The sequence below is a fragment of the Hyperolius riggenbachi genome, chromosome 7 (genome assembly GCF_040937935.1).
Source record: "Hyperolius riggenbachi isolate aHypRig1 chromosome 7, aHypRig1.pri, whole genome shotgun sequence".
Classification (NCBI taxonomy): Eukaryota; Metazoa; Chordata; class Amphibia; order Anura; family Hyperoliidae; genus Hyperolius; species Hyperolius riggenbachi.
The window spans coordinates 285,926,505-285,950,340 of NC_090652.1; positions in this window are offsets into that span (position 1 = coordinate 285,926,505).

Sequence of the window (23,836 nt, forward strand, 5' to 3'; positions counted from 1 at the left end):
TCATGCATATTTTACACAGCATATAATCGCGCCAATCCAGATTCAGGATAATCCAGGAAGTGAATTTGATTGGCCCAATTTCAAGCCACACATGGTTTTGCATGACATTTGCATGGAGGCCAGAATTATTTCAATCTTTTGCTGCTCCTGATGCTTAGAAGCAGTGATGAGCAAAAATGCCGATATTCTTTTTGCATTAATTTTTGCAAAAATAATGTAAATGTATTTTTCCAAATATTTTCTCAAAATCAAAAATAGCATATTCAATGTGAAAATGACTTTGGAAAAAAATTCGCTAGCAACACTGCTTAGAAGTATTTACATATGAAAGGAAAAAAGAATCAGATGGTAGAGAAGGTGCGACAGATTCTTTTTAAAGAAGATCAAAAATTAAAAGACATTTTTTTTTACCTTATTGCATCCATAGCATTATAAATAGAAAATAAAACAATACTAGCTAGCTACTCATCCCCCATTGCTTGAAATTTTTAAAGGAAACTTGTGGGGGGAAAAAGTGCCCAATTGGGGGTGCCTAACTCAAGAGAGGGAAGGTTCTGGATCCTCCAGAGCTTTCCCAGTGTTCTCCTCCACTGGCCCATTCCAGACATGTCCCTGCATGAAAACCATTCACAAGACCTGGTTGATGGCTCGCACATGCAAAGTAGCATTGGGCTTTAATGGAAAAAGCCAAACCTGATTGGGTCCTAGAGCTACTGCGCAAGCACATGCCACCTATGCAATGGCACAAACCTAATCGGGCTCTGTTTTTTCACCCGAGCTTAAGCAGGTCCTTGCTACTGCACAGGCACAGTGTGGTCACACTTCAGAGATTTCAGTGCTGGAACAGCCTTGGCAGGCAAGGGCGGGAGAAGCCTCCGGAAGACCCAGGGCTACCCTTTCCGAAGATAAATAACTAAATTGTGCACCACAAACCTCAAAGCTCTGCTTTAAAAAGTGGGTTGCAGCATCAAATTTGCAAACATATAAAAACAAACACATGCAATTTTTTAGCAAGTGTGTTTCAATTTGCAATTCCAGAAGCTTGTGTAGTAGCGTCCCAGCAAGCAACACAATCTTGTCTGGGTGGGGGTCCAGCCTGCAATTAGTTAAATGAATGTTTATAATAATTGAAAAAAATATATAGAATTTCATATTAAAATGCAATGTTAATTAGTGTGCAATCATCAGTAATGGAGGAGGAGGCATCCCAAAGATAATTTCACCTATTAGAGGCTCATTCCTTTCACTCTCTCATTTACTTGTCTTCCCTCCTCTAGGTGTCTGGCATGTCCAAAACATACAGTACAGTTCACACTGCAGTCCTGACTCCTGACACTTTTTTTAAAATTGATCTGAACAAGCAGACTGGGTACCATGAAACGCGTTACTGGTGGCTGATTTTTATTAAAATAAAATATTTTTACCTCTACAGGTTTAGTGTTTTTTGTTTTTTTTTGAGGTAATATTTAACCAGTTTGTAACAGGTGTAATTATTTTTAGGGGTGCCACCTTCACCTCCATTATATGTATAGATGGCCCGAGTGGTTCGCCGGAGGACAGTTAAGCTGTTTGTGTCCACGGCGGGTAGCAAACACACAGCGCGTTCGACCCACCCTCTATAACTTGTCACTGGGCTAATCTTTGACCCTCTACATCACAGTCAGCAGACACATGGCAGCCAGTCAGGCTGCACTCACCCACGGACCCGCGCCCCACCTATAAAAACACAGCAGCACCGCCCATGTTCTCAGTCTCCAGCTGCTGCTGTAATAAAAGCAAGGGAGAGATTGCTGCAGTGACAGGGACAGTTAGCTAGACGGTTCTCTTTATTGATGAAAACACCCCAAAAACAAAAGCCCTTTTGAGGGCTCATTGTTCTATTTTGTTTTTTTCTTTTTGCGTGCGAGACACTGCATACAGGCCACAGTCATTGCTGGGCCTTGTAGATCTACTATCCTCTTCTATCTATTACAAGCCAGCACACTGTGTATCATAAGCAGTGCTTAGCTTGCAACTGTATTTGTGATTGAACGTACTATAGGATATCTTTGTGTGTGTGTTAAAGTACCCAGCCCAATGATATACACACACAGCTGCTGTGTATTTGACACTGATTGTGTGCCTCTTTGTGATTACACACACTGTCTACCAGTATTGAATATTGTTAGTAGTACTGCATACCACCAATATGGAAAAATGACACTCAGAGTCAGGCCACCCTGCAGGTTTTTTCGAGGATGTTTTGGTGTGATTTAGTGTGGCCCTCGATCAATGGACAGTGTTCAGAGGGCACGTACCCTCAATCTCCAAAATTTTGAGGAACGTAGTTGACTGGTTAACACAGCAGCACACCTCAGCTTCCGCACGGAACCATGACGTATCTTCCTCCTCCTGCTCTGATTCGGGCACCCCACAACTACTTATCACTCAGCCGGCAACCACCACCACTATTACTAGCACCACAGCTGCTCCACTTGAGATGTCGGAGGAGTTATTCACACATTCCTGTGATGAATTTACTGATGCACAACATTGGTACAAGATGAAGGTGCTAAGGATGTTACACCACCTCATATTTCTCAGGCGTCACTACACACATGGACGTGTGTACAGTAAAGGAGAATGATCTGTACTGGGTGGCAATGCTACTGGACCCTCGCTGTAAGCACAAAGTGGTGGAACTGTTACCACTTTTAAACTGTTACCACTTTTAAACCCTTAGCTCCTCTTGATGTTTGTATGCCCTTCTTAGCAAGCACACTGTGATGCCTGAGCCCGGTTGAGTGGGATACTTCCACTCAACACACTAACTGTTGTTTGGTTTACTTTTTTTGTTATAACTATATATATATATATATATATATATATATATATATATATATATATATTCTAAAATAAAGATTATTTAAAGCTAAATCAGTTTTGGGAGAGATCTAGAGCATGATCCCTGGGCAGAGCAATAAAAACAAAGGGGAAGGTTATTGAAGGCAAGGTAATTGTGTGGTCAAGGGGCAAAAAGCAATGTCGGTTGTTCCCAACACTTAAAGAAAGATGAGCTTATCACACAGCTGAATGGAAGGCTCATGGTGCAGGAACCTCCCGGACAGGAAAGCCAGCTTGTGGGCAGATTTTCAGGGTGCTGGCACTCGGATGATACCAGGCCAGTTCCAGTACATGTGGCATAATTTGAAAGTCAACCTTTGTAGATGGTCAGGGCTGAGGTTTACAGTGTCCATCATCATTACATATATAGTGAGTGGGAATGCCACATCCTTGCCTGACATGGTGAGAGAGCAGGAATAAATCCACCCAGTCGCGGTTGGTGATGGTGACAGTGTGGTCCATGACAGTACCGGGAGCAGGGGGTGACAAATGCTCCTGACCTGGAGCAGTACAGATTGGTGCTGATCCATTTCTGCACTACGATGACAATAATGCGAGAGGAATAATTTTCAAAAGTACCAAAGCAGGTCTGTAACTGCAGGATCTCATAATTCTGCACTGTGCTGAGCGGTCCATCTGACCCTCAATCTCGGTACATCACAATCTTCTCTGGCAGCACGCGATTACCTCGTAGTATTTCCGGAGGGCGGCCTCAACTTACAGCTTCAAGCCATTCATAATCTCCCGGTAGTGGAAGCTGAAAGACTACACAGGAGTAGCAGAGGGTCAGGCAAGAATTTATGCTGGCTACATAGCCTGTCACCGAACGGCCGGCATCATGGTAGATCCATTCCGATCACAATCAGATTTTTCAGGGGAATGTCCACTCCCCACAGTTCTCCTTCAAGCTTGCAATTTATCTGCAGCTACATTTTCTGTGCAATGCTTCTCAGCAGTGCTGTTCGGATACCACTTTTCACTATCTGTATCTAATTCAGATCCGGATACCCAGATATGCGATCCGGGTCAGATATCAGAGTTTAAAATTTTCCAATCCTGATTCCAAATCGGATATCCGGCCGGATTCGGATCTCCTCATTTTTGCCATTGAAGGTGATTTGGGCTTCTGCTCGGATATCTGAACTATCTGCCCGGATTTCGGATTTAAGATGGGAAATCCGAGTTTGCTCAGATAGTTTATTCGGATTTTAAAAAAATATCCGAATTGTTATTCAAAGGTCGGATAGTGGAAAAAGTTCGGATTATCTGGGTAGTTCGGATATCCGGAATCTTGCTGAGCACCACTGCTTCTCAGTTTTGTTGGATTAGAGATTGCTTTCACATTCACAACCTGAGAAGAAAAACAAAAGTTTGCTTTCCTAAAACAGAAAGAATTTGCGATAATTCAGGTTGGAGTGAGCTTGAGATGTCTCCCAGGCACCACTGCTGAATATATGCAAATTAACCATTGTACCCTTAGAAGCTAAACACACCTCCAGAACCGCTGGAATGCAATGATGTGTCAGCTTGTTAATATGTACAGAGCCATAATAATCCAACATGCATACAGACTGTTTCGGATTGTTTGATCCTCATCAGTGCATGGCATGGATTAATTTGGCTCTATGGAGTAGGGCTTGTAAATCCGAGAGGCACAGACTAACCAGCAAGCTCATGGTGACCCAGAACTCATTGGGGTGTGTAAGGGACTACAATGGTCCTAAAAGCCCCCTTACTAAGATGTTAAGAAAAACAAAAGTTTGCTTTCCTAAAACAGAAAGAATTTGCGATAATTCAGGTTGGAGTGAGCTTGAGATGTCTCCCAGGCACCACTGCTGAATATATGCAAATTAACCATTGTACCCTTAGAAGCTAAACACACCTCCAGAACCGCTGGAATGCAATGATGTGTCAGCTTGTTAATATGTACAGAGCCATAATAATCCAACATGCATACAGACTGTTTCGGATTTTTTTTTTCTTTTTTTTTTGCCTTTCAGATTAAAATCACTTAAAAACCAGCCATCACACGGATCTCTCCATCAGGTTGGCAGCGATATTGCCCTTCCTTCACGGTTTAATCATCATGCCGGCTTTAATCAAATCTGTTCTTTATCAATCAAGAAAAAACAACAAAAAAAAAACATTTTAGAGCAAAGAGCCCCATTCCTCTTGTCTCCACAATTCTTTCGCCTTCTCCTCCCCAACCCCTCTTTTATCTGCTAGATAAACCACGTGCAGTCTTGCCAAAAATATATTGCATACTGCTTCCAATGACAACTGCTCTTTTTTGAATACAATTAGGTTCCTTGCGTCCCACAGAACTTCCTTGAAAACAGAAAACACTATCCACCCTCTCCTATCCTTCTCCTTTTCTCCCAGTGACACTCCACCCATCACCATTGAAAAAGATGTGACCCTGACCTCCACCACCACCTCTAGTAACCTTCCCAACCTCCTCCGAAAATTCCTTGCAAAATCACACTCCCAGAAAACGTGGTCCACATCCTCCTCTCCTCCACACCCTTCTCTTGGGCACCTTCCTGAGACAGCTATACCCCTTCTTTTGCAAAAACCTCTAGTAGGGAGTGCTGATACCAGGCCCATCCACACCACATCCTTCTGCCTGTTTGTTATTCCTTTTATACTCATTCTCTTCCATATTGCCTCTGTTTGCACACTTGTCATTCCTTTTATATAACAGATCATATCATTCCTTGTAATCCACTTTTTTATGTTTTGCTTGCTGATGTCTGTCAAGGCTGCTCCTGTCATGTTGAAGTTATCCAGAATGTCTTTGACTTTTTGGTAGCATAGCGCGGTTGTAAATGCGGCAGGCTTGCTCAGGTCCTTAGTGACCCATCCCAACTTATTCCACAACCATCCTCCCAAGTATCTCACAAAATCCTTCACCCTCCCTTCTGACTCCAACACTCTACGGACAGACACCAGATAGTGCAGAGACAAAAAGGAAGCAACATCAGGGAAATCCCAACCACCCAGAGATACACCCTTGTGAACCGTCACCCGTGCCACCCTCTCCATCTTTGAACCCCAGAAGAAGACAAACAACATTCTCTGCACCTCTTGCATCCACCTTTTGCCAGGAGGCAAGACCAAACAAAAATACAACAACAACGGCAATATCACAGCTTTCACCACCAACACTTTCCCTGAAAAGGACAACTTCCGCAACCTCCACAAATTCAACTTTCTTACCACTTTCCCTTTCACCTCATCCAAAGTCTTTCTACCTTTCATCTCTGCATCAAACACCACACCCAACACCTTGATCTCCTGACTCACCGGCACTTTCTCCACTTTCAAAGGTACAGGCCTCCCAAAGGAAACCAGTTGGGACTTCTCCCAATTCACAGCCATTCCAGACATTCCACAAAACACCTTCACATGCAAATTCACCCTGTCAATATCAGCCTGAGACCCGCCCACAAACGACACATCATCCATATAAGCCAAATACTTCACCTGCTCTCCACCACCACCTGGCACAACAAACCCTTTCACTACTTTATCCCGCTGGACATACCTCAGCAAAGGCTCCACCACACAAATAAAAGCCATAGGCGACAGCGTACACCCCTGCCTGACTCCGGACAAAACGGGGAATGACCTGGACAAAACCCCATTTACCAAGACTTGGCTCGAAATTCCAGTGTAAAAACTTCTAATAACTTTTAGGAGACAATCAGGGACCCCTAATTTTGCCATCACCCCGAACAGGAAGGAGTGTGATACTCTATCAAATGCCTTTTCCAAATCGATACCCTCAATGACCATCGGCACTTTATTTTCCTGTGAAAAATGTATCATGTCCCTTAACAAAACCAGGTTATCGACGCTTCTTCGACCGGGGACCGCACAGGTCTGCCCCTCTCCAATCATAGATGCTATCACACTCCTTAACCTGTTTGCGACCAATTTCGCCACTATCTTGTAGTCCACATTCAACAGCGAAATCGGCCTCCAATTTTTTATCAGTTTTTTGTCTCCTTTCTTATAAATCAGGGTGATGACTCCCTCCCGCATTGATGGGGACAACCGTCCAGAAGAAAAAACCTCCTGGACCACCTCCACCACTTCCCCACCAATGATAGGCCAGGCCCACCTAAAAAACTCCACTGGGAGCCCATCCTTCCCTGGAGTCTTGCCTGTTTGCATGGCACCCACTGCCGCCCATACCTCCTCCGTGGCCACCGACTCTTTCAACCGCTGTTCTCCAACGGATCCAAACACTCCTCCAACACCTCATCACAATACTCTTCCATCTCCACATCCGACCCAACATTCCCTCCTCCATACAAATCCACATAAAACTTCTGCACCTCTTCCACCACCTCAGAACCAACCACTTCTTTCTCATCCACCACCACTGACTCTAACACTTCCCTACTGGACACCACCTTCTTAAAGAAGAAACGGGAGCAAGACTCCCCCTCTTCCAAATCTCTCACTTTCGCCTGATACACAATCCTCTTCCCACGCTCCATCAACATTCCCTTCATTCGCTGTCTTGCCTCCTCCAACTCTTCCTCCACCTCATACCCCCATGCCTTCATCTTCACCAGATACTGCAATCTCACTTTCCACCTTTCTTCCTCCTCTCTCTGCAAACACCTCTTCTCATACGCCAGATTCCTGAAAAAGCCAGAAATCCTCCTCTTCACCCAATCCCACCATTCCAACAAATCCACAAACCCTCTCTTCCTACACACCCATCCTGCATACTCCACCCTAAATCTTTCAAGTACATCCACATCCTCCAACAACTCCACATTCAACTTCCAGACTCCCTTCCCAAACACCACTCTCTCCGACGCTTCCAGGGAACAAAGAATGGCTCTGTGATCAGAAAAAGTGACCTGGTGATAAGAGACAGCAGAAACCAACACATACCTAGAAAGTAAAAAGTAATCTATGCGTGACTTAACCGTGTCCGCATCCGAAAAGTAAGTATATTCCCTGTCCCTACTGCCTGCCGCCAAAGCTGCATCCTGCAGTCCAAAATCTGTCACAATCTGGTTGAGGATCCTACTGGTGGAGTCCAGCTTGGTCTCTCCTGACCCCACTCGATCCCCAACCGATCTTATACAGTTCAGATCGCCGGCCACAATGGTCTTAATGCGGCCTGGCAGATTGAACTTGAGCACCTCCAAAAACTCCGCCCTCTCTTTTTTGTCTGCAGGAGCGTAACAGTTAAAAAGACGGTACTGGGAACCAAAAAAATCAAAATTCACAACCATCATCCTTCCCGGAATGATGACAGCATGTGACAAAACCTTTATGCCTGGGTTATTAAACAGCACGCCAATGCCCTCATTCCTACTCTGGCAGGCAGGGGACCAGATGGCATTGCCCCCTGCCCATTCCCCAGAGCCTGGTACCGTCTTCAAAATACACTCCTGCAGACAAAAAATATCCGCCCTAAAATTTGCAAGGTCCTGCAGGACTGCAGCCCGGCGGTATGAGGAGCCGATCCCCCTCACATTTACAGACAGCAGGGACAGGACCATCACCAAAAGACACCACGTGTTATGCACCCTACACTCAGCCATCATCACTTCTTGGATGCCCTGGGACTCTTCCTTAAGCCCACTGTAGCGGGCTCCTGCTTTCCTTTTCTATTTTTCTTTCTTTTTTGTTTCTTTGACTCCGCCATATTCCAGTCCTCTGGACCAGAATCTCCAGCAGTACTCGGCCCAGGCACCTCTGGGTTAATCCTCCTAGCTGGTTTGGTGTTTTTCCAGCTAGCGGGTACAGGAGACTGCGTCATATCAACTTTTAACTCTCCCTCAGAAATGTCACTGACAATACGCATTTTTGACACATGGGTGACATCACTCTCTGATTCCGTCACAGCCTCTTTTCTTTCCTGATAAGGTGGTGGATAATCGCTGTCACTCTCTTCTATCACCACCTCTTTCTCCCCTTCCACCTTCCCAGGGTCAGTTATGTCCATCTCACTCTCCTCCTCCTCATTTGCATAACCTCCTCCCACCTCCTCTGACATCATGCTGGCTGATTTCCGTCCTTTATTTGAATTTGGGGAGCCGTTTTTTTTGGAGGGAAAAAAGGGAGTCCCCTGCTGGGATCTCCCCACAGCAGTGTCAGCCTTTATCTTTTTCCCTGCGCTTTTCACAGGGTTGGAATGTGCTGGCAGAGTCTTCTGCGAGAGAGCAGAAGAAGGGGTGGAGTCAGGATTGTGCAGGGGATCAGCTGACTGTACAGCTGTTTCCCCACCTGCATTCCTCTCATTCTTGCTGGCTGAGCCGGCTCCAGGAACTGTGGCACTACTGCTCCCAGCGGACCTGCGGCTACTAGCGTCCATGGCAGGCCGCTGGGAGTCTGTGCAGACATCAGGCATCTCTGCCTGGCTGATGAGAAGCACGGGGGAGGCTTCGGTACTGGTGGCAGGGGTCGGGGAAGCCTCAGCATGCTCTCCAGGCTCACACTGCGGGTCCCGCTCAGCAACAGCTGAGCTGGTGACGTCACTGGCATCGGGGGAATTCCGCTCTGCTTGAGAGCCGGGCACATCTTCGGGGAGCTGCTCTGGGGGGGTTTCTTCCACAAAATCTCTCTGCACAGCCCCAGCCTGACTCTCCACAGCGGGGGGACTAGGGGCAACCTCAGTCACAGCACATAAATCAGCTTCTCCAGTCCTACTCGCTGCAGACACGGCAGCGGCAGCCTTCTTGCAGGCAGGACCGGCAACATTCTGCACATCACAGGGAAACTCTGCAGACAGAGGCACGGCGTCCTCTTCACCCCCACTCCCCACAGCATCATCATTTTCATTCACGTCCTGGGCAAGTTTCCTTTTTTTAACTCGCTGCGGCTTTGACACCTCCTCTGCCTGCAGCATCTGGGAATCAGTCACATCCTCCACAGGGGGGACAGGGGGGGTCTCAGCAGCGGTTGGGCCCGAATGACACACACTGGTGCCCTCTCCAGCTGCATCAGCAATGGGAGGCTCAGTAATAGCCTCAGGGTCCGGGTGCTCCACATGGGGAGCCAGTGACCACCTCCTTCCCCTGCTGTATGAACCAGCTGCAGCAGCATACGTGTAAATCCTTGTTTTGCCACGCCTTTCACAATCTTTGGCCAAGTGGCCGCCCACACCACAGAGGTCACACACTTTCACCTTCTTACAGCTGGAGCCAGGGTGCACTGGCTCCTTGCAATGTCTGCACCGCTCCTCAGACACACAACTTCCGGCTCCATGCCCGAACATATAGCACCTCCGGCAGTAGAGAGGCTGCCCAGGATACGTGACATAACCTCTCTCTCCAGCAATAGAGAAAACAGGGGGCGGGTGAACTACATCATGCCAGCAACACTCCTGTCTCTTGAACTTCACAAAAAACTTCATTTTGCTTCTGTAAACACCAATATGGTTATATATTTTTTCAGCATAACTCACCTCCTCAAAATATCTGAGCATAAACAGCCTGACCACATCTGGCTCCACGAATGGATTGTACATATGTACATAAATCTGTCTCGCCTTTTCGTTAAAGAGAATCTGTATTGTTAAAATCGCACAAAAGTAAACATACCAGTGCGTTAGGGGACATCTCCTATTACCCTCTGTCACAATTTCGCCGCTCCTCGCCGCATTAAAAGTGGTTAAAAACAGTTTTAAAAAGTTTGTTTATAAACAAACAAAATGGCCACCAAAACAGGAAGTAGGTTGATGTACTGTATGTCCACACATAGAAAATACAACCATACACAAGCAGGCTGTATACACCCTTCCTTTTGAATCTCAAGAGATCATTTGTGTGTTTCTTTCTCCCTGCAGTTCTCATGCACTGAAGTATCAGGTTGCTCTTTTTTCTCCTGCAAACAGCTTTGCCCTTGTCTGTAATCCTCAGTATGTGAAAGCCCAGCCAGCTCAGAGGATGATTTATCCAGCTTGTAAAATATAAGAGAGAAGAGAGAAGCTGCTCTAATCTAAATAATACACAGGCAGTGTGCATAGAGGGGCCTGGAAGGGGGAATTCATAGCAGAACCACAACACTGAAGAACTTGGCAGCCTTCCAGACACAGGCCGACAAGTCTGACAAGGGAAAGAAACATTGATTTATTACAGAGACTGTGATAGTAGAAAGTGCTGCAGTAAGCCAGAACACATTAGAATAGCTTTTGGAACTTGTAGGATGATAAAAAACAGGATGCAATTTTTGTTACGGAGTCTCTTTAAATAATGGCGTGACCGACTCCAACCAATTAACATACTCTTCCCTGCTCTCTCTATAATCTGCCAGCACTTTTAGTGCATCTTCCTCATTATGCATAGTAATATCATAGGCCCCTTGTCCTGGAAAATCTTGTATTGCGAACATCTTGCTCTTATTTAGCTTCAACCCCTCCACCAGTACCTTATCGATGAACGCCTTTGGTCCATGCTTCCTCCAATCCGTCTTTACGACAAAGCGAACTGAGTTCCGAAGTTTTGGCATGCCTCCTCCACCTCCTCCACTCGACGCAGCTGCCATCCTCCCCCTCGTTTATCCAGGGCCCCCACAAGGAGGACCCTTAGAATATCTCTCGTACCAAGACCAAGTAACTATATTGTTTCGGACTGTTTGATCCTCATCAGTGCATGGCATGGATTAATTTGGCTCTATGGAGTAGGGCTTGTAAATCCGAGAGGCACAGACTAACCAGCAAGCTCATGGTGACCCAGAACTCATTGGGGTGTGTAAGGGACTACAATGGTCCTAAAAGCCCCCTTACTAAGATGTTAAGAAAAACAAAAGTTTGCTTTCCTAAAACAGAAAGAATTTGCGATAATTCAGGTTGGAGTGAGCTCGAGATGTCTCCCAGGCACCACTGCTGAATATATGCAAATTAACCATTGTACCCTTAGAAGCTAAACACACCTCCAGAACCGCTGGAATGCAATGATGTGTCAGCTTGTTAATATGTACAGAGCCATAATAATCCAACATGCATACAGACTGTTTCAGATTGTTTGATCCTCATCAGTGCATGGCATAGATTAATTTGGCTCTATGGAGTAGGGCTTGTAAATCCGAGAAGCACAGACTAACCAGCAAGCTCATGGTGACCCAGAACTCATTGGGGTGTGTAAGGGACTACAATGGTCCTAAAAGCCCCCTTACTAAGATGTTAAGAAAAACAAAAGTTTGCTTTCCTAAAACAGAAAGAATTTGCGATAATTCAGGTTGGAGTGAGCTCGGGATGTCTCCCAGGCACCACTGCTGAATATATGCAAATTAACCATTGTACCCTTAGAAGCTAAACACACCTCCAGAACCGCTGGAATGCAATGATGTGTCAGCTTGTTAATATGTACAGAGCCATAATAATCCAACATGCATACAGACTGTTTCGGATTGTTTGATCCTCATCAGTGCATGGCATGGATTAATTTGGCTCTATGGAGTAGGGCTTGTAAATCCGAGAGGCACAGACTAACCAGCAAGCTCATGGTGACCCAGAACTCATTGGGGTGTGTAAGGGACTACAATGGTCCTAAAAGCCCCCTTACTAAGATGTTAAGAAAAACAAAAGTTTGCTTTCCTAAAACAGAAAGAATTTGCGATAATTCAGGTTGGAAGAGGCACAGGTGTTTGTACACAGCACAAGTTCTTTATGGCACCGTACAGGTCAGCGCTCGTCGGCAAGTATTACCTCTGGAATTACCACAGTTATCAAAGTAACATAAAAAATGTAGAATTTTATAAATAACTTTTCAATTTTTTTTTAAAAAAACTGTATTTTTCAATTTTCATCATCATCGCCTGCACTCTCGCCAATGTGCGCACAAGCACGGCAATCACTATGCAAACATTGCCACTAAGAGGACTGACATCTTATGTACTGAGAGAGTCAACTATTGACAATCCTTTGCTACTGTTTGTGGTGGTGCGTTAAACAGTGAGTTTGGTCTGTCAGTGTGAAGTAGTACACTACTTACACTACCTGATCCATGTATACACAGGCAAGAGGTTTAAAGCACTTTATGCCTCCAATTTAGTAATGCAATGTGATGTCTGCCCTTTAGGGATTATAACTCTAATCTGCGTCAACTACGTCAACTACTACGAACAACTTTTCCATCACTATTGCAGGCAACCCTCCTTTGTGAGTATATTTTCATTTCTCACAATTTGAAAGCACACAGCCTAGACATACTACTCTACAGTGGCAAAACTAAGGGGCTATGGGCCCCGATGCAAGTTTTACATTGGGGCCCCCCATGCACTCCATACATAACAATTGATATGACGCACCAAAACCTGCCAATGACAACTACAGTGTCAGAGGTGCGCGAAGGGGATGGGAAACCATTTGTTAATGATTACCACCATTCAAAGTATCTATAGAAGTGATTATTATGACTACAGGACCAATACAGAGCTAATACTGTAGTTGAGGCAGGGCTCTTCGGTGCCCCTCTGGCCCAAGGGCCCCTATGTGGTTGCTACCTCTGCACCCCCTATTGCTACACCCCTGCTACACTATAAGGGCTCCTAATCTCATGCATTGTGGTTTTTCGGTCCTTCTGTAAGGTCTAAGGACCCCAGAAGACCACAACGATACAACTAAGCATTATCAGTCTTTAGTTTGGGTCTGTTTTAATTTACCCTTTTAATCCACTTTTGTCGTAAAAATTCACAATCGCCTCAGTGTCAGTATAGAAAAAAAAACGACATACATGAAGCCTGGATCTTTATAAAGCCAGAGTACAATCACCACTTCATTGGAAACATCAATTTCATTCACTTAATGCACAAAGTAGAATACGTTTTGATCTCTGAACCCCGTACTCGCTTGGAATCTAAAAGCCATTGGCTTTTTGATTGCGGAGGCACATATGCCATTATTAATGTACCCAAGAATGCAGGCAGACAGATGTGGTATGATAAGGTGGGGGGATGAAGAGGCAAATTGATTTCGAGTGAAAATAGTTTAATGTAAAATGAAAGGTTTGACTGTTTCGCTGCTCATAAGGAAACAAGAGCGCTACATGGTGCATTAACTCTTTAATCGCTCTTATTAGTCATCCTGTAAGTGTTATTAGTAGAATAACACTTACAGGATTGAGGATTAAAATCCGCCTATTACCCTAGTGGGGTTGAATCAAGATCCCCTTGTCATTGCCTCTATCGTGGCAAGCGGTGTAGACATCCTAGGTGGTGAAAGGGCTTCTCCTGTGGGCAAGGGCAGATTGGGTTCTCTAGTGTGCCTGTAGCGTCATTACGCGTTTCGGCATTCTCACACATTCATCAGTCAGATCATGTTTGGCTGCTGACAAGGGTTGTTTGTAAATAGAAAGTTTGTAATTTCAGGGATGGTCGGAAAGAACCATTTTCGATTCTGCAGAACTTCAGATTTCTGCCAATGCCAATTTCCTTTTTTTTTTTACGATTTCCGGTTTATTTTCTGATTTCCGAGGAGTATTTTATTGCTCATTTTTTTGCATCAGAGAATCCAAAAAATGGAAAAACGAAATTGTAAAAACAGTCTGGTCATTGGTATAAAATGACCGCAGTGAACTGATTTTTGCAGAAAAAGTCTGCATTCTCTGATTGGTCCAATGCTTCAGAGTTCTGTGAATGGGCTAAAATGACTGACTTGCGATAAATCAGATTTCTGCGGAATTCCAATTCGAAATGAAATGAGCAATCCCTATCGAAGCTCCCAGAGCAACTCCAGCTAGCAGCATGTCACACTAACTTTATAGTGAAGCGCACACGCTGGGAAGGGAGGAGGCGGGGGGAGTGTTTGTTCTTCTGCCGTCATGGTGCGACAGCAGAAGGGAAGATTACAGGACATACTGCGCATGCCCAGCGCAGTATGTCCTGGTCAGGGGTCAGAAGAGTCGGCCGGTACCGGCAGCTGTAGGAGAAGTCCGGGGGCTGAAGGTAGAGAGCGAGGGATGCAGTGAGTATGTCATTTTCTTCCCCTACACAGTGCAGCATTTGTTTTACCACAGCCTGGGGGCTGTGGTATCCTTTAACAAGGGCAAGCATCATTATCCACATATTATTACCATTACTCCACATGAAAAGTTCAGACCTCATTACTCCACATGATAAGTTCAGACCTCATTACTTCACATGATAAGTTCAGACCTCATTACTCCACATGACAAGTACAGGCTTCATTAATCCACATAACAAGCTCACGCCTCATTACTCACACATGACAAGCATAAGCTCCATTACTCCACATGACTAGCTCAGACCTCAATACTCTCACATGACAAGTATAGGCTCCATTACTCCACATGACTAGCTCAGACCTCAATACTCTCACATGACAAGTATAGGCTCCATTACTCAACATTACAAGTATTGACTCCTTTACTCCACATGACACACTCAGGCCTCATTACTCCCACATGACAAGCATAGGCTCCATTATTCCACATGACAAGTATAGGCTCCATTACTCCACATGACAAGCTCAGACCTCGATACTCTCACATGACAAGTATAGGCTCCATTAGTCTACATGACAAGCACAGACCTTATTACTCCACATGACAAGCATAGGCTTAAAGAGACACTGAAGCAAAAAAAAAATGATACAATGAATTGGTTGTGTACTACGGATAATTACTAGAAGATTAGCAGCAAAGAAAATATTCTCATATTTTTATTTTCAGGTATATAGTGTTTTTTATAACACTGCATCATTCTCCAATATTTGCAGTTTACATGCTACTACTCAGCATTCTAAATGATTTTTTTCAGAGCAGTCTTGTGAACCATTGACCTCTTCTCTGGCAGAGAAAATAAAATTATTCACTAACAGTTGAGATAATAAATGTCAGAAGACAGACCTCTCTGCGACTTTGAAAGTCGCAGAGCTTAATGGCTTTTTTGCATAGAGATAACAGTTTCTTAACTCTTACTGTACTGGAAACAATTAGACTTATGTCTCTGAAATTAATGTTTTATTTCTTAGTTGTACTACACATACAAATCATTATATCATAATTTTGTTTTCGCTTCAGTGTCTCTTTAAGTACTTCGCATGACAAGCTCAGGTCTCATTACTTACATATGACAAAGCTACACCCCCTCCATGAGAAGTGTAGGATTACCCCCCCCCCCCCCACACACACACACGACAAACGGAAGACTCATTAGACCCACATAACAAGTGTGGGCTTTATTACCTTCATATGACAAGCACAGACCTTATCACCCCCCCCCCCCCCAACACACATATATGGGTCTGATTACCTCCACATGACAAGTGTAGGCCCCATGACTCCCAAAGCGAGACATATAGGCATCATTACAACACAACAAGCACAGACCTCATTGCCAAAACATGACAAGCACTGGCCTCATCACCCTCACATTGCAAGCTCTGGCCTCATCACCCTCACCATGGTCTGCCCTGGATAGATACTTTATTCAATTTCAACAATCGCCAGTGTCAAGGGCTGATTATTGTTTAACTTATTCAAATTGCAATTTGCATGAATCAACTACAGTGCAAGACAAGTATTAGTTAAGCCAGCAGTTTGAGAAATAAATCATTATTGGTCTGAGTGAATAGGTACGTGATGTTTGGTGCTCTTGCCCCAATTGTGGCGATTCTTTTCTTGTAATTGGGGGAGAAGGGGCATCCCTACAATGTTTTATTGTATACAGCAAAAAGTCCAGAGCCTGCCCTGACTGCAACCAGAGCCTGATCATCCACAATGCAATTCTAGGCAGTTGCCTAGGGCAATGTTTCTCAACCTGTTATTGGTATGTACCCCTTCTAAAACCCTGTACTCACCAAGTACCCCTGGCATAGGAAGCATTATCACAAGTACCCCTTAAAAAAGATACATATTTAATTGTAGTACAGGATAATTGGTTCTAAACAATTTCCAAGCATTTACTATTGCTTTTAACCACCCTGGCGGTCTATTGATTGCGCCAGTGTGGCGGCGCAGCAGCGTGGCTTGAGCGGTGCCCTCCGGCGGTAATGGACGAGCTGAGCTCGTCATTACCGCCATGGATTTTAACTAAAATACTAATTTGGTGTTGTTTAGATAGGATTTATCATTTTCTAAAACTCTAAATTATTCTTGGTGAAGTATATCAAGCCTGAATACCCCCTGGAACCATCAGAAGTACCCCCTGGGGTACGCCTACCACATGTTGAGAACCTAGGGCTTAGGGCATGGAGAAGTCTAGGGGCCTAGCGGATGCCCCATTTCATCTTAAAAAGAGAACCCGAGGTGGGTTTGAAGAATATTATCTGCATACAGAGGCTGGATCTGCCTATACAGCCCAGCCTCTGTTGCTATCCCAAACCCCCCTAAGGTCCCCCTGCACTCTGCAATCCCTCATAAATCACAGCCGAGCTGCTGACAAACAGCTTGTCAGAGTTGGCTGTGTTTATCTCTATAGTGTCAGTCTGCTGCTCTCCCCGCCTCCTGCAGAACTCTGGTCCCCGCCTGTATCCCTTCCCTCCCTGCTGATTGGAGGGAAGGGACGGGGGCAGGAACCTGGAGCTATGCAGGAGGTGGGGGAGCAGCTGAGACTGACACTACAGGTGTAAACACAGCCTCACAGCACGGCTGTGATTTATGAGGGATTGCAGAGTGCAGGGGGACCTTAGTGGGGTTTGGGATAGCAACAGAGGCTGGGCTGTATAGGCAGATCCAGCCTCTGTATGCAGATAACATTCTTTAAACACACCTCGGGTTTTCTTTAATCCATTTCTGACTGCAGCTCTTCCCTCCGTGAGTCGTTACGGCTTTATGTCGAATGCGGCATGTGAAAGATTTATTGCCATTCACAAAGTATACTAAACATTTCCTGCTGTCTGTCATTCCTCTGACACCGACAACAAAAAAGTGGAAAATGAAGTTTTCAAACTTTTTTGTTTCCCAGCAGAGAAAAAGCAAAAATATTTAAAAGGTGAGCAGAGACTTTATGGAAATGAGGCGTGGGCCTGCTTTGCTTGTAGCAAGATAATGATCTCCGACTCCGCTTCACCGTAACTCTTTATGCAGATTTAAAAAAAAAATGTATAAAAAAAAAGTACAAGAAAATCATTATTTGCTTTACTTCTCGGTGTAGCAAGACTCGAGATTCCAGCCTCATGTTGCATCTCGGCTGACGTACCTCATTCCATTTCCATTACAGGTTTCCAACGGGGATTCCTAATTAATTCTATTCATTTCGTCTTGAAAGAGATTGGCATAATGGAATATAATTTTGTATGTACAACATTTCTAACTTTTGAGCGCTGGGGGAGAGGAAAGGGATCATTTCAAACAGAACGTCGTAATTAACATGGAGTAAGTCAAAACAAAAACACTCACAGATTATCACTGATGCCATTTGTGGATTAAGTACATCCATTTAAAAAAAAAAAATCTTGTATGGATTCATGCAGGATCGTGACAACAAATGCATGATGCAACGAGCGCCTCCCGTAGAGCCGGTTAGATAATTTCACTTGGAAATGGGTTGCAGGGCAGAATCTCAATGTAGAGCTTGCATACATACTAACTACTGATTGTTTATTTTGGTGGCCTGGTTGCAGATAATAGGGTGTAAACAATAACCACAGTCAGAGCAGGTTGGGGCCACCTAATGCCTGGTGCACACCATGCAATTTCCTGTCTGATCAATGAGGTCGAATTGATAACTTCTAATGGGTCCAATCAAATTTGATTGTTTTTCTGATCTATTTTCCAATCACTTCTGTGCATAATATGGATGGTCGGAAATGGCAAATTCGATTTCCACCAATGCTGGTTTCATGGATTTCCGATGAGTCTTTTTTTGGTCATGTTTTGCATTCTTCAACTGTCTAAATACTTCCGAGTTGATTCTGCATTCCCTGATTGGTCCAATACTTCACTCTGTGATTGGGCTAAAATTACAGTATTACAAAATTACAGTGTAATTGCAGTAATGCAGAATTTCTGCAGAAATCCAATTTCTGAGGAGTTTTTTTTTTGGTCATTGTTTGCATTTGCCGATTGGCAAAATACTTGACTCTGCATGATGTGTATCAGGCATACAGCAACACTCCCCCCCCCCCCACCTTCCTTTTAAATAAGAAGTGCAGACTCTCTCTTTCCCATCTATTCAAGACTTGAACACTCCTGGGAAAGAGCTTGGGTGGTGGAAGAGAGACAGGGAAGTTAATAAAGGCTTTTTGGATGCCAAATTCAGACATTTTTAAATATGAAAGTATTAAAGTTTGCATCTTTAATTGGCAAAGGGGCTAACTCGCCCATTAAGAGAACACGTATAACTGCATCCGTGAAATGAATGTGAGTGTATTATATACACTCACCTAAAGGATTATTAGGAACACCTGTTCAATTTCTCATTAATGCAATTATCTAATCAACCAATCACATGGCAGTTGCTTCAATGCATTTAGGGGTGTGGTCCTGGTCAAGACAATCTCCTGAACTCCAAACTGAATGTCAGAATTGGAGAGAAAGGTGATTTAAGCAATTTTTAGCATGGCATGGTTGTTGGTGCCAGACGGGCCGGTCTGAGTATTTCACAATCTGCTCAGTTACTGAGGATTAGGTTAGTTAGGATTTTCACGCACAACCATTTCTAGGGATGACAAAGAATGGTGTGAAAAGGGAAAAACATCTAGTATGCGGCAGTCCTGTGGGCAATGCTAGAAATCAGAGAAGAATGGGCCGACTGGTTCAAAGCTGATAGAAGAGCAAAGTTGACTGAAATAACCACTCGTTACAACCGAGGTATGCAGCAAAGAATTTGTGAAGCCACAACATGCACAACCTTGAGGTGGATGAGCTACAACAGCAGAAGACCCCACCGGGTACCACTCATCTTCACTACAAATAGGAAAAAGTGGCTACAATTTGCATGAGATCACCAAAATTGGACAGATGAAGACTGGAAAAATGTTGCCTGGTCTGATGAGTCTTGATAAGAGTCAGAATTTGGCATTAACAGAATGAAAACATGGATCCATCATGCCTTGTTACCACTGTGCAGGCTGATGGTGGAGGTGGTGTAATGGTGTGGGGGATGTTTTCCTGGCACACTTTAGGCCCCTTAGTGCCAATTGGGCATTGTTTAAATGCCATGGGCTACCTGAGCATTGATTCTGAGCATGTCCATCCCTTCATGACCACCATGTACCCATACTCTGATGGCTACTTCCAGCAGGATAATGCACCATGTCAAAAGCTCAAATCATTTCTTGAACATGACAATGAGTTCACTGTACTAAAATGGCCCCCACAGTCACCAGATCTCAACACAATAGAGCATCTTTGGGATGCAATGGAACGGGAGCTTCATGCCCTGGATGTGCATCTCACAAATCTCCATCAACTGCAAGATGCTATCCTATCAATCTGGGCCAAGGGTGAGTAACCTCATTTACACTCTGCTGGGGAATCTGCATAGCGAAGGAGGGAGGGAGGCACTAGGTGAGGGGAGTGAGCCGCCTTTACATCATCCGGCGCCTGTAGGCACGTGCCTACAGTGCCTTGTGGTAAATCCAGCCCTGGGTAAAATTGTTGGACCAACAAAATTTCTACACACTAGCAATTCTATTCATTATTATATATACAGTGGTAAGAATGTTTCAGTCTTCAACTGTATAAATACAGTTAAAAAAATAAACAAATAAAACCGGTCTCCACCTCGTCTGCAGTTTTTACACATCGGCCCTGCTGTCAGGCAGACAACACGGGCATGTTGACGCCGACAGAGAGGCTGACAAATTAAATCTTCCATAAACAGACCACCGAATCTGTTATTAATCTCTCACCTTCCTTCCTGCTCAATAAAAGCATTTGGTAAATATAGAGATGTCCTGAGATCTTGCGGCTATTAAATGTAATTGCTGGAGAGACGCCTTCCAGAGTAGCCTATAAATATCTCCTTTCCAGGTATTAATCTGTCATGTCGTTGTGTATGGCTTGTCATAAGGCCATGTCACTATTTAAATAACATTCATTATAAGGAAATAATTAGCGTCTTTACGCCAGGGGGGATAAAGACATGGCATAGACCATTAGGAGATAACAGCATCTTTCAGGAGCATCTGCAGAATTGCAACGTAACAGGAAGCAAATTGTCTGGAGCGGGAAATACCTGATTGTCTTGAAAAACTGTCTGAATATTAGCGGAATTGGCTTCCTGTGATAAGATACATTCTGTTGCATTTCATCTGTAAGCATCTAGTTAGGAAGTTTTAAAAAGGGCTCTCGACTGTGTGAAAGTGAAAGCCATAGCTACCCACAGAAAGTCGAGAATGGTCCAAGTTGGTAAGTGTTCACCAAAGACGTAGGGGTCACACTTAAAGTGAATACGAGGTGAAAATAAACTGAGGAGATAAACAATTATATTTATCATCCTGCTCCTAAAAATTACTTTTTTAAAGGAAGTGGGGGTAGGGGGGAAAAAGTTGAACTTACCTGGTGCTTCTAACGGTCCCCCGCAGATGTCCTGTGCAGCCACTTGCTGATGCTCCGCAGGCGCAGACCGGACCGTCCCCAGTGAATCAGCGGGAGTGAGGACGTGACAGTGGTTTTGTCTTTAAAGTCGTAAATTCTGGAAGTGAACAGGAGGCGGGGTCCGGAGCATCGGTGAGTGGCTGCGCGAGCACAGGATGCCTGTAGGGGACCATTAGAAGCCCCAGGTAAGCTCAACTCTTTTTTTCCCCCTACTCTCCTACAGTACTTCTTTAAGTATCCTATGTATTCATTTTATATTTAAACCTTTACAAAGTAGGTTTAATGTTTTAACCACTTCAGGAGCACAGGCTTTCCCCCCTAAAGACCAGGCCATTTTTCCCAAAATAAGGGCTTGCTGCAGGGCTGCACAACTCAGCACACAAGTAATTCCACCCCTCCTTTTCTTCCCACCAATAGAGCTCTCTGTTGGTGGGGTCTGATCGCACCCCAGGTGTTTGTTTTTTAAATAAATATTTATTTTTTCTTAATATTTTTTACTATTTTTAAAATAATTTTATAACTTTCCCTCCCTCCCTTCACCAGCCAATCAGCGTGATTGGCTGTCATAGGGTTCAACCTGTCATAGGGTTCAACCTATGACAGCGGATCACTTCCGCAGCAGAGGGGACAGCCGTGTCACACGGCTGTCCCCAGTACAGCGCTGCCTTTGATTGCAACACTGTACAGGGTAGTTAGACAGTGTTTTTACCGTCTAACAGTCTCCGAGCCAGCCCCAGGACTTTACGTCGATTGGCCTTAGGCGGTCCATCGGCGCGACGCGGTCATAAAGTAGTTAATACCTCTCTAATCAGTGGCAGCCTATGAAGTGTCTCAGAGTTAGGAAAAGGTCAATAGTTCATGTATTTTATCTCTCTCCTGCCCTCAAAGTTGTATTCTGCCAGGAAAAGTTTTATGGCTGTAATTTGCTTAACAGTGATGTTTACTATATTCCCGATAAGACAGAAGCTGTCACTTCCATGTCTAGAAGCTGATCAGCAGGCAGCAGCTGGCCTGGTCTGTGCACAGCACACACACAGAAACATAGCAGCTGCCTGCAGCACACATTCTGACTGTTACACAATGACATCAAGCTAAATAATGATTTAACAATAGTGTGGTGATAGTGAAGGGATTAATCACTGAACAGCTTTAGGTTTATAACTGTACAGCCCTTGCTAGGCCAGCAGCACTGGAGCATGTCTCTCAGTGAGCATTCACAAACTAGGACGATAGGTATCATCATGGCAGCACTCCTTATTATACTGGGGGGCTGGCCAGGGTTCCTTTCTGTGATAGGGTGCCAGGGCTTAGGCTGTGAGCCCTCTGATTGGCTCAATGAGGTCAGGTGGGGCTGGTCAGTGTTCCCAGCCTTGGACAGGCCCACCGAACCACCAATGGTCCCATCGGTGGGCCCCGGCCGTCCCGCCTCCTGGGGGCCTCAGTGCTAAAAAGGAGGGGGGCTAAGCGCAGGAAGGGGGGACATTGTGCACAGATCGGCGGGGAGGGGCGGAAGCCCCCCCCCCTCCCTCTCCTAGGGGCCCCCCTTCCGCGCTCCCCCCCTCCAGATTTGCAGCCAGCGGCAGCACCGGGGAAGAATCACTTAACGGCATGACGGAGATCCCTAGCTCTGCGTGCCGCTGGCTGGTCTCTCTGTCTCCTGAACTGACTGTCCAATCACGCTCTCACAGGAAGTACTGCGAGAGCGTGATTGGACAGTCAGTTCAGGAGACAGAGACCAGCCAGCGGCACGCAGAGCTACGGATCTCCGTAATGCTTGTAAGTGATTCATCCCCGCTGCTGCCGTTGGCTGCAATTCTGGAGGGGGGGCCCCTAGGTGAGGGAGGGGGGTGGCTTCCGCCCCACCCCGCCGATCTTTGCCCGCTGCCAACCTGATTGCGTTTTTGGGGGGGGGGTATCTGCCACCAACCTGCCCACATTACGATTTTCTGGTCACTGCTGCCCACATTACGATTTTCAGGTGTCTGCTGCACAGATTGTGATTTTCAGGTGTCTACTGCCCACATTACGGTTTTCTGGTGTCTGCTGCTCACATTACGATTTTCAGGTGTCTGCTGCCCACATTACGATTTTCAGGTGTCTGCTGCCCATATTACGATTTTCTGGTCACTGCTGCCCACATTGCGATTTTCTGGTGCGTGCTGCCCACATTGCGATTTTCAGGTGTCTGCTGCCCACATTACGATTTTCAGGTGTCTGCTGCCCACATTACGATTTTCAGGTGTCTGCTGCCCATATTACGATTTTCAGGTGTCTGCTGCCCACATTACGATTTTCAGGTGTCTGCTGCCCACATTACGATTTTCAGGTGTCTGCTGCCCACATTACGATTTTCAGTTGTCTGCTGCCCATATTATGATTTTCAGGTGTCTGCTGCCCATATTACGATTTTCTGGTCACTGCTGCCCACATTGCGATTTTCTGGTCACTGCTGCCCACATTGCGATTTTCTGGTGCGT